Raw genomic sequence first — 9,034 nt, forward strand, 5'->3', positions numbered from 1 at the left:
AGTAATCCAGGAACGTGTCTGAAACCACATCCTTGATGGCCACCTGGCTGCATTTTGGATGCCTGAACCATACTTACTCCATTTTTTATTTTTAGATACATTCTTGCTTTTAATGATTAAAGCAGATGTACAATGCATGTTTGAAGGCCAGAAGACAGGTTGTTTTAGTGAGTGTAAAGTTCAAGCCAAATCATGTGTAAGCCAGAGTGACGTCCACATGCATCAATATGTGAAAATGTCTTCCATCACACCTAACACCACAGCCAGAATCTCAGCTTCAGCCTCACTAAATAATCAATGTTAATGTCAGGGATGCCAAAATGGAGTGAGTTTGTGTATAGAATGTGCTGGGATTTGGGGCCAGAGGAAAGATGGTGAAACTATGACCAGATGATGCTGAGAAAAGAGAAATACCAGCTATGATTTCTCAAGCACTTACTCTGTGCCAGGCATTGCACTAACATTCTTACACATATTGGCTGAAATCTCACATCTGCCCTACTGAGGTGAGTATGACCATTACCCACATTTCACAGATGAGGAAAATGAGGCACACAGCGGTATAATAACTTACACAAGTTCACCAAGTTACTAACTGACGGGGCTGGGATTTCAGCACCAGGCAGTCTGGTTTACCACACTCTTAATTAACCGCAGTATTCTTTTGCAAAGTGTCTAGAGACGTGTATGATCAGGAAATGACATCCTTTCTCTCTGGGACTTGGCTGGGGCCCACTAACAGTTTTGCTGCCCTGAACTCCATGTTTTTTCTGTGTTTCCATCGTAACTATTCTTCTTTTGATGCAGATTTTTAAAATGATGCTAACATCTTCACTTAGGTCACGATTAAATCGTTCCTTCTTCCTGCGGCCTAAGGAATAGTGTTAATTTCATTATATATTGATTTTAATAAGCAAGGCCCTTCATAGATAACAGAAAACAATTGGTAGTTGCCAAAGGTGGGGAGTGGGAGTAAGCGAAACGGGTCAAAATGTACCAACTTCTAGTTACAAAAGAGGTTAAGTCATGAAGATGTAATGTTCAGCACAGTGACTCCAGTTAGCAATACGTATTGCATATTTGCAGGTTGCTAAGATCTTAAAAGTTTTTATCACAAGAAAAAAAATTTTGTAATTATGTATAGTGATAGATGTTAACTGGACTTACTGTGCTGATCATTTCACAACATATACAAATATTGAATCATTATGTTGTCCATCTGAAACTAATAAAATGTTGTATGTCAATTATGCCTCAATTAAAAAATAAAAAGCAAATTCTTGTTATGACTTTCGACCAGACTGCCAAAGTTCTCAAGGAATGACTAAGGAATGGGGTGTGGTGGTGGTGCAGAGTTTGTGAGCTTGTAAGTGCAGGAGTTATAGAGGGCAAAAACAGAGGAAATGTAAACTGATGGTGCTTACAGATTTGTTACTTGTATCTTTGAAATCTAAGGTAGTAAGCATTTTTTTTTGTCCAAGATAGAGTCATTTCTTAGTAGGCAATAGGAAAATACGTACTGTTAAAATTATCTATTTTATTTTTTCTACCATTTGGTGGTTGCTAGGAGATCAAGGTGAGAATGAACACTGGGTTCAAGATTTAGTTCAAAGATGCCTTCCTCCTGTAAAAAATTTCCTGATTATTTTTCACCATTTTGAGTAGAACTAACCACTCCCTGCTGTGTTCTCATGAGAGCTATTACAAATTTCTATTACAAAACAAAGCTGGAATGCCATTTTCAATTTACAATAATCTCTCATAAAATAAGTTCCTTCAGAAAAGAAATTATAGCTTCTTTTTTTGGAGGAGGGGGACAGGTAATTAGATTTATTTATTTTTTTTAATGGAGGTACAGGGTATTGAACTTGAGACCTCATGCATGCCAAGCACACATTCTACCACTGGGCTATACCCTCCCCCCTTATAGCTCATTCTTATTTAAATAACTGTGGTTGGGTGGAGGGTGGGGGGGAGTATCTAGCAAATAATAATACACAGCTAACATTTACTTACCCAGCAGGCATGGGCCTAAGCACTGTTGACAACTGTCTCATTGAACCATCACAATGATCCTATGTGGCATACATAATTCTATCTCCGCTTTACAGATAATGAAACCAAAGCACAGAGAAGTTAAGTAATTTGCCCAAGGCCACGTGGGTTATTCAATGGTGATGAACCCAGGTAGACCAGCTTCAGAGGCTTCATGCGTGGTCATGGCACTGTACTGTCTCTCTCATCAACTGTCCATCTGATGACGGACTGACTGAAGAAAAGACTGTCTTGCTCACTCCTAACCAGCAGCTGGGATACATGTAGAAAAGATTGTTTTCTACACAATCTGGAGGAGTATCTTAGTCTGATCCGGTTGCTGTAACAGAATACCATAGACTGAGTGGCTTATAAACAACAGACATTTATTTCTGTCAGTTTTGGAGGCCAGGAAGTCCAAGACCAGGGCACTGGCAAACTTGGTGAGGGTCCTCTTCGTGGTTCACAGACTGTCATCAGCTTGCTGTGTCCTCACATGGTGGGAGGGGCAAGTCTGCTCTGTGGGGTCTCTTTTATAAGGGCACTAATCTCATTGTTGAAGGCTTCACCCTCATGACCTAATCACATCCCAAAGCCCCCCCCCCCCCAGTACCGTCACACTAAGGGTTGGGATTTAACATATAAACTCAGGGTGGTGGGGGGACACAGATATTCAATCTATATAGTAAGTAGTAAGAAATTATCTTTTCATTTTGGTTTGATTTCTAGTACAAAGAATCATATTATAAATTCTCCTTTCACACAAACTTAATGTATTTCAATTCTCTTTTTAGAGGTCTGAATGGTAGCACATATACATTCTTTGATCAAAGTATTGATTATGACAGCTTGGTGGAAAGCTTTCATTAAGGGTTGATTTAAATTAAAGAATGATGTAAAGTAGAGATCGCAAACTCAAATACCTACAAGAATCCAGAAGGTAGCATAAATCAAGCAATGCATCAGGTGATCAAGAGAGTGAGCCTGTGGTTCAACTGGGGAACAGTAGGCTGTAGAGAAAATTTGTATGCTTCTGTACAGTTAACTATTTTCTGAGCAAATGTTACTGACAATTGGGATCTGAGCTAAAAGAACAAGCCTGAAAGTAAATTTATGAGTGATTCCCTCATGAGAATTCCAGAGAGATTTTCCTCCCTAGAGCCAAGTAGGTTTTTTAATGTCAAGGAGCAATGAAGCCCCCACCCCTGTGGGGCCATGCAGACATCTCCTGTGATGTAAAGCTGGAGGCTCTCATCTTATTTTCCATGGGGATATATTTATTTACATCCCAAAGGTAAGAATCCATTTCCCTTCTTTGCGTCCTCAAGGAGTATTTGTCTACAATAGGAAGCAGATTTCACTTAGCTTCTCAGAAAGGGAGAGACAGATGTGCAGATTGCTTTGAGAGGGAGTGAGCTGCTCAGCTGCAGTAGACACTGTTACATGTAGGATGACATCTGGCTTTCATTGCATAGCCCCAGGGGTAAGAACGGGGACAAAGAGGAGATGGGATGACTTTTGCGTAAGTCAATAATAATTTGTTTTGCTCTAGAAACCCAGTGTTGGTGTACAGGATAATATTAATTAGTGTAGATATTGAAAACTTAAAAGGAATCTATACTCTGCCTAGAGCCAATGAATACAAAATCATCTCTTCTGACCAAGTAAAACATGTCTACTGGCTGACTTTAGTACATGAACTGCTAGTTTGCAGTAACCTATACCAAGTGTGCCCTGTATTTCAGAAAATGGGCTGTTATAATCAGAGTTACCAAAAAAAACCCTCTTTCAGAGCAAAATATCTTATTCTTTATGTTCTTGTCAAGACCTCCAATGTCACTACTGCAAATCCACTGTTTTGCTAGTTATAATGCTAAGATATGTAGGTGTGCTTACACAAAAATGGTTATCAAATGCTGATGTCTATCAATTACTCTGTTTACCCATCTTTACCCAGAGCCAGCTAAGAGGATCTGCCTGCAGATTATGGAACCATTTACCTAAATGGCGATCAGAGGTTAAGGTGGAGAGAAACCTTAGCTGAAGCCCTGTGAACCAGGGCAATCCTAGATATTCTCAAGGCTGAAGGACTCTCGGTATCTGAAAAGCAACAAGAGGGCATTGGCGTGACGTGGGAAAGCACCTGGAGAGGAAGAAGCACTGAAAGAGGAACCGCGAGGCACCATGTATGCTCCTTTACATTGCTTGGTTCTTCTCAGCAACAGCTTATCCAGCCCAGTGTTTTGGGTGATACTGAGAAATATTTTCTAAAAACACATGGTAGCTGTCCTCTATGGGACTGACCACAGACGGCAAGAGACTATGTTAGGTGAGCTCTTTCAGTTGCAAGGACAGAGACACTCAGATGTCCTCTAGTGACAAGGAATTCTGGTGAAGATGTGCAGGAAAGTCAAAAGGGGAAACAGTCACCAGTGAGGTGTCCTCCGGGGCCGCCAGGAGGGAGCCGTGTTCAGGGTACACAGCAGTGCTACGAAGCCCGGGGCTGCCGCAGCAGCTCCAAGTCTCAGGCCTCCTCTTCTCCCCTCAGCGAGGGAACTTCTTTGCTTACTATGCTAGTGCTGTACTTTCTGTCCCGGAGTCTGTTGCTTCTTCTTTTTTCTTTCTTCCCTCCTCCCACGCCCATCTTCCCGTCCATTGTGGTTTACACCCCAGCTCTCTGAAAGGGAATTTATTTAGGTTGGTCTGACACTGAGTGAGAAAAAAAAATGTCAGTTTAACAACAGAAAACCAAACTGGCAATGGTTTAAATCAATAGGGCCTTATTTTTTCTCCTTTGACAAGAGTCCAGAGGTAGCTGGTTGCAGACATGTGTTCGGCCATTCAGTGCAAACATCGACATCTCAGGCTTTCCATCTCTGTATTCTTCCATTTTTAGCTGTTGGTTTTTCATCCTTAATTGTGTTGCCTCCTGGTTGCAAGATGGCTGCTGCAGACCCAGGCATCTTATGTCTACATTTAAGGCAGGAAGACTAGAGAAAGGTCAAGGCCAACAAGTTCTCCTGTTGCATCCGTCACACACACATGCACAGAGACTTCTATTTATGTCTCACTGACCAAAATTATGTCATATGAATATGCTTAGCTGCCATGAAGGTTGGGGAAGTGACTATTGAGCTTTTATAGCCTCTACAGTGAGAAGGAAGCAAGGAGAAACGTTCTTAGCAGTCAGCCAATGAACGATGTCTGCCACCGTCACCATCGAGTGTGTGGCATCTATCTTAGGCAGGGCTCCAAGACAAGACATCTACTCGAAGACTCTGCAGACTATGAATAACTGCCTTTGAGTCAGGGGTTGATCTGATATGATCAGATGTCAGCACGACAGCTTTCCTCAAAAGGGGGCTGCGTGCAGGATAAAAACGGAGAGGACTTGGTTTGGTACCAGTATGATATCCAAACATGTCTAAATTCTCATCAGTAACCCAATCATAGCTTGATCAACCATAAGTTTAACTATACCTGCTACAATCCTACAAGCTAGCTTTGTTCATAGCTTGTTTTGTCAGTTCACATATTTATTCAATACACATTAATGGAATGATAGGCATTTGGCCTAGATGCAGGGGATACAGCAGTGAAGAAAATAAGGAGTTTGCTTTCTAGCGGAAGAGAGGACTGATGCCCCAATAATCCTGTTCTTTTCTTTGTCATGATTACCACAATTTCAGTACTTACGTGTTTGCAGACACACAGTGGCAAAAACATAGTTAAGAGGCAGGGTGGAGGCAAAGAATGTGAAGGTAGAAGGTAGCGGAGGGTCTGCTTGAATTTCTAGAACAATCAGAATTTGGAGCTAAATGCTTTAGCCACAGATTTTTTCCATTTGTCTCCTTTACAGGGACATGGGCGGGCATTTTCCGCTCTAGAGAAAAAAGGAAGGAAATGCACAGTGCCAGGAGCCACGAGTGCACAGTGCGTGCTGCACAGCCAGTCTCTGTTCTCATTAGAACATAGTTTTGATTTCTTAAATTATGTTATTTGGCCTTTATTTAACTTCCTCTAGGCCACGTCGAGTGTGGCCTACAAAAAGTAGCCTATTTCCTGAGCGGTACGTCCCTTTACACTTGGCCTTGGTTGTATCCACCCCTCACCCCACATTGGCTTTCTTGGTCTTATATAAAACCTCACCTGAGGATGTAGCAGGGACCAACATATACTTGAATTTTCTCTAGTCATGAGGCATTAGATGTTTACCAAGGACACTGGCACTGCTCATTTGCCTTCTGTGTGTGTGGCTATATAAGATTTATATATTGGATTTTTAAATATCTTTTACTTTTGTCTTCTCTCTCTTACTAGCCTTTGACCCCCGCATCCCCCTGGCTTTATTCAGGCTAATTCCCTTTTTATCTTTCAGGCCATAACATAATTGTAACTGCCTCAAGAAAGAACTTCCTTAGAACTTAGACTAAGCTCCTGTTTATGTTCCTGTTAATTCATTGCTCTCCTTGATAACAATTCCCACAATTTCAGTACTTGTTTGTGTAATAGCTTGATTAACGCCTGTCAAATCCCTCAGTAGACTAAACTCCATGAAGGCAGGGGCCATACCTGTCTCGCTCGGGTCTATACTTCAGCATACAACAGTGTTGGACACACACCGTGGCAATCAATAATATTTAACGAATTAATAAATATCTTTTGTCTCCAAGTAACCAGCACAGTGCCTCAGAAAAATAGGTACTGTGGTGGACAATGATTGTGAAGCTCTTCCCAGCAATAGAAGATTTAGCCCCATCTTCTCCCTGCTTCTGGGAGTGTTACTGGCAGGCACCCTCAGCAACCAGTCCTCTTCAGAGAATGCCTCGGTTAAAGAAACAGGCAGCCCCAAATCATGTCTTCTCTCTGGGTGGTTTGCATCTAATGACTAATCATCTTTGGGAGTTGAAGTTCCAGCCATTCAAGCTAACTCAAAGATACCTCTAAAAGTCCATCCCAGCTCTGAAGGCCAGCTGAAGGCTTTGTTAGGATGGCATTATAGACCATCTTCTCCCTCTGCTCAATCCTGTTTCTTCCACCTCTTTTTCATAGGGGTCAATTCCAAGAGCATGTCTTGCAGACTAATCTCCCCTTCAGAGTCTACTTCATGGGTAACCCAACCTGTGATGGCTACTACAAAATAATTTACTGAACTGAATTGAATATTATGTTCTGTCCCACTCCATAAACTCCTAAACCGCAAAGTTCACTTCTTATTTATCCTTGCATCCTTGCAATGAGTAGAAGGTGATTTTATATAGTGAGTGTTATGGTATGAACATTTATGTGCCCCCAAATTCATACGTTGAAATTCTAATTCCCAAAGGTGATGATATTAAATGGTGTGGCCTTTGGGAGGTGCTTAAATCATGAAGGTGGAACCCTCATGAATGGGATTAACACCTTATAAAAGAGACGTCCCTCCCTCTTCTGTCATGTGAGGAAACAACTACAAATCTGCTCCCCAGAGGAGAGCCCTCACCTGACCATGCTGGCACTCTGAGCTTGGACCTTTAGCCTCCAGACGATGAGAGATAGAATTCCATTGTTTGTAAGCTACTTGGGTCTGTGATATTTTGCCATAGCAACCCAGACTAAGACAAACAACCCAAACTAAGACAAACTTAGATAAACACATCAAACAAAATAGGCCCCAAAACTTAGTTTGAGCTAAAGCCTTCCTAATCAAAGTGTGGTCTTAGAGCCAGTGGTATTGGCATTCTTGGTGTATTTTGTTGCAAATGCAGGCTCTTAAGGCCCAAACTGAATCAGACCAACTGAATCCAAATCTCCATTTTTACAAGATCCCAGGCAGTTCACATGTTTATTTATTTTCTGAAATACTGAGCTAAGGGGTTTATTAATATAAATAAAATGATCTTGCTAATATGTCCTCTCTTGTTTGTACAGCATCTTCATAAGGTTTTTCTCTCTGAAATTTTGCTGAGTGCTAGTGTAATCATGCCTTCTTTCATGCAACAAACACTAAATGAGTGCCAAAGATTTCAGCCCTACAGAGCTTACATTCTAGAAGCGGGGTGGGATAAACATCAATATGCATATTGTAGAGTGTGAGGGAAGGTGATAAGTGCCATGAAAAAAAAAGCAGGGGAGATGGGTTGTAATATCAAAGTTTTCCTAAGGCCATGATAAGCAGAGACTTGAAGAGGTGAGGTCTTTAGCTACATTTGTATCTGAGCACAAGCCAGGAGTGTTCTAGGAAGAGCAGAGGCCAGTGTGGCTGGAGCAGAATAGGTGAGACGCAGAGTAACATGAGATGTGGTCAGAGAGGAAAGAGGGCAGATCTCGTGGTGAGAGGCTGTTGAATAAACCGCTATTCGATATTTAATTGCTGAAAAGGTAATTCAAGTCGTTTTTCCTCCAAGAATAAGTAGTTCTTGGCTGAACCAATTCGATTTGGGCTGGGGAAGTTTGCACAAACCATTTCACCGGCGAAACTTCGGGATTCTCAAATACAAATGCAGGGACTGGAGAAGGCACCTAAGCTCTCTTTCTATCCTAAACTCTCAAGTTTCCATACACCTTGATGCAGAAGTCTAATGTACTGTAAGATAAAGACCGTGGCTGGGTTGTGGCCTAGGGCAAAATTCTGCAACCCCAAAACACTGCAAAAAGAGGAAGATGAAACCGGGCAGGTAATACCAAGCTGAAAGAACATAACCTTTGGACACAAGTTGCTTACAAACCTGCGAGCCAAGGTCGCGCGACCACAGATTGCATGGCCCTGACGCCGAGCTTCCTTGGAGGCGGCCCCTCTCGGCCTTCCCATTGTAGTTTTGCCTCTCTTACCACACCCCACTTCTCAGGCCGCCTCCGCCTCCCGGCAAAAGTCCGAGTTCCCCCCCAGCGAGCCCCACCTCCCCGCCCTGGCTCCGCAACCCGCTCTAACTCCGCCCCTCGCTCTGACTCCGCCTTCCGCTCTGGCCCCGCCTTCCGCTCTGGTCCCGCCTCCCAGCCCTGGCTCCGTCACCCGTTCTGG

General features: G+C 42.5%; 1 long non-coding RNA gene across 1 annotated transcript; it reads right to left on the minus strand.

Annotated features, from left to right (window-relative positions):
* Positions 1 to 4,710: 4,710 nt before the first annotated feature.
* On the minus strand, positions 4,711 to 9,003 carry LOC141578342 (uncharacterized). Its single transcript, XR_012508574.1, has 2 exons — positions 8,742 to 9,003; positions 4,711 to 5,917 (listed from the first exon to the last, which is right to left on the minus strand). It is a non-coding gene; the product is annotated as an uncharacterized LOC141578342 (long non-coding RNA).
* Between the last annotated feature and the right edge of the window lie 31 nt (positions 9,004 to 9,034).

Source organism: Camelus bactrianus, chromosome 8, assembly GCF_048773025.1.
Source record: "Camelus bactrianus isolate YW-2024 breed Bactrian camel chromosome 8, ASM4877302v1, whole genome shotgun sequence".
In the NCBI taxonomy this organism is placed as follows: Eukaryota; Metazoa; Chordata; class Mammalia; order Artiodactyla; family Camelidae; genus Camelus; species Camelus bactrianus.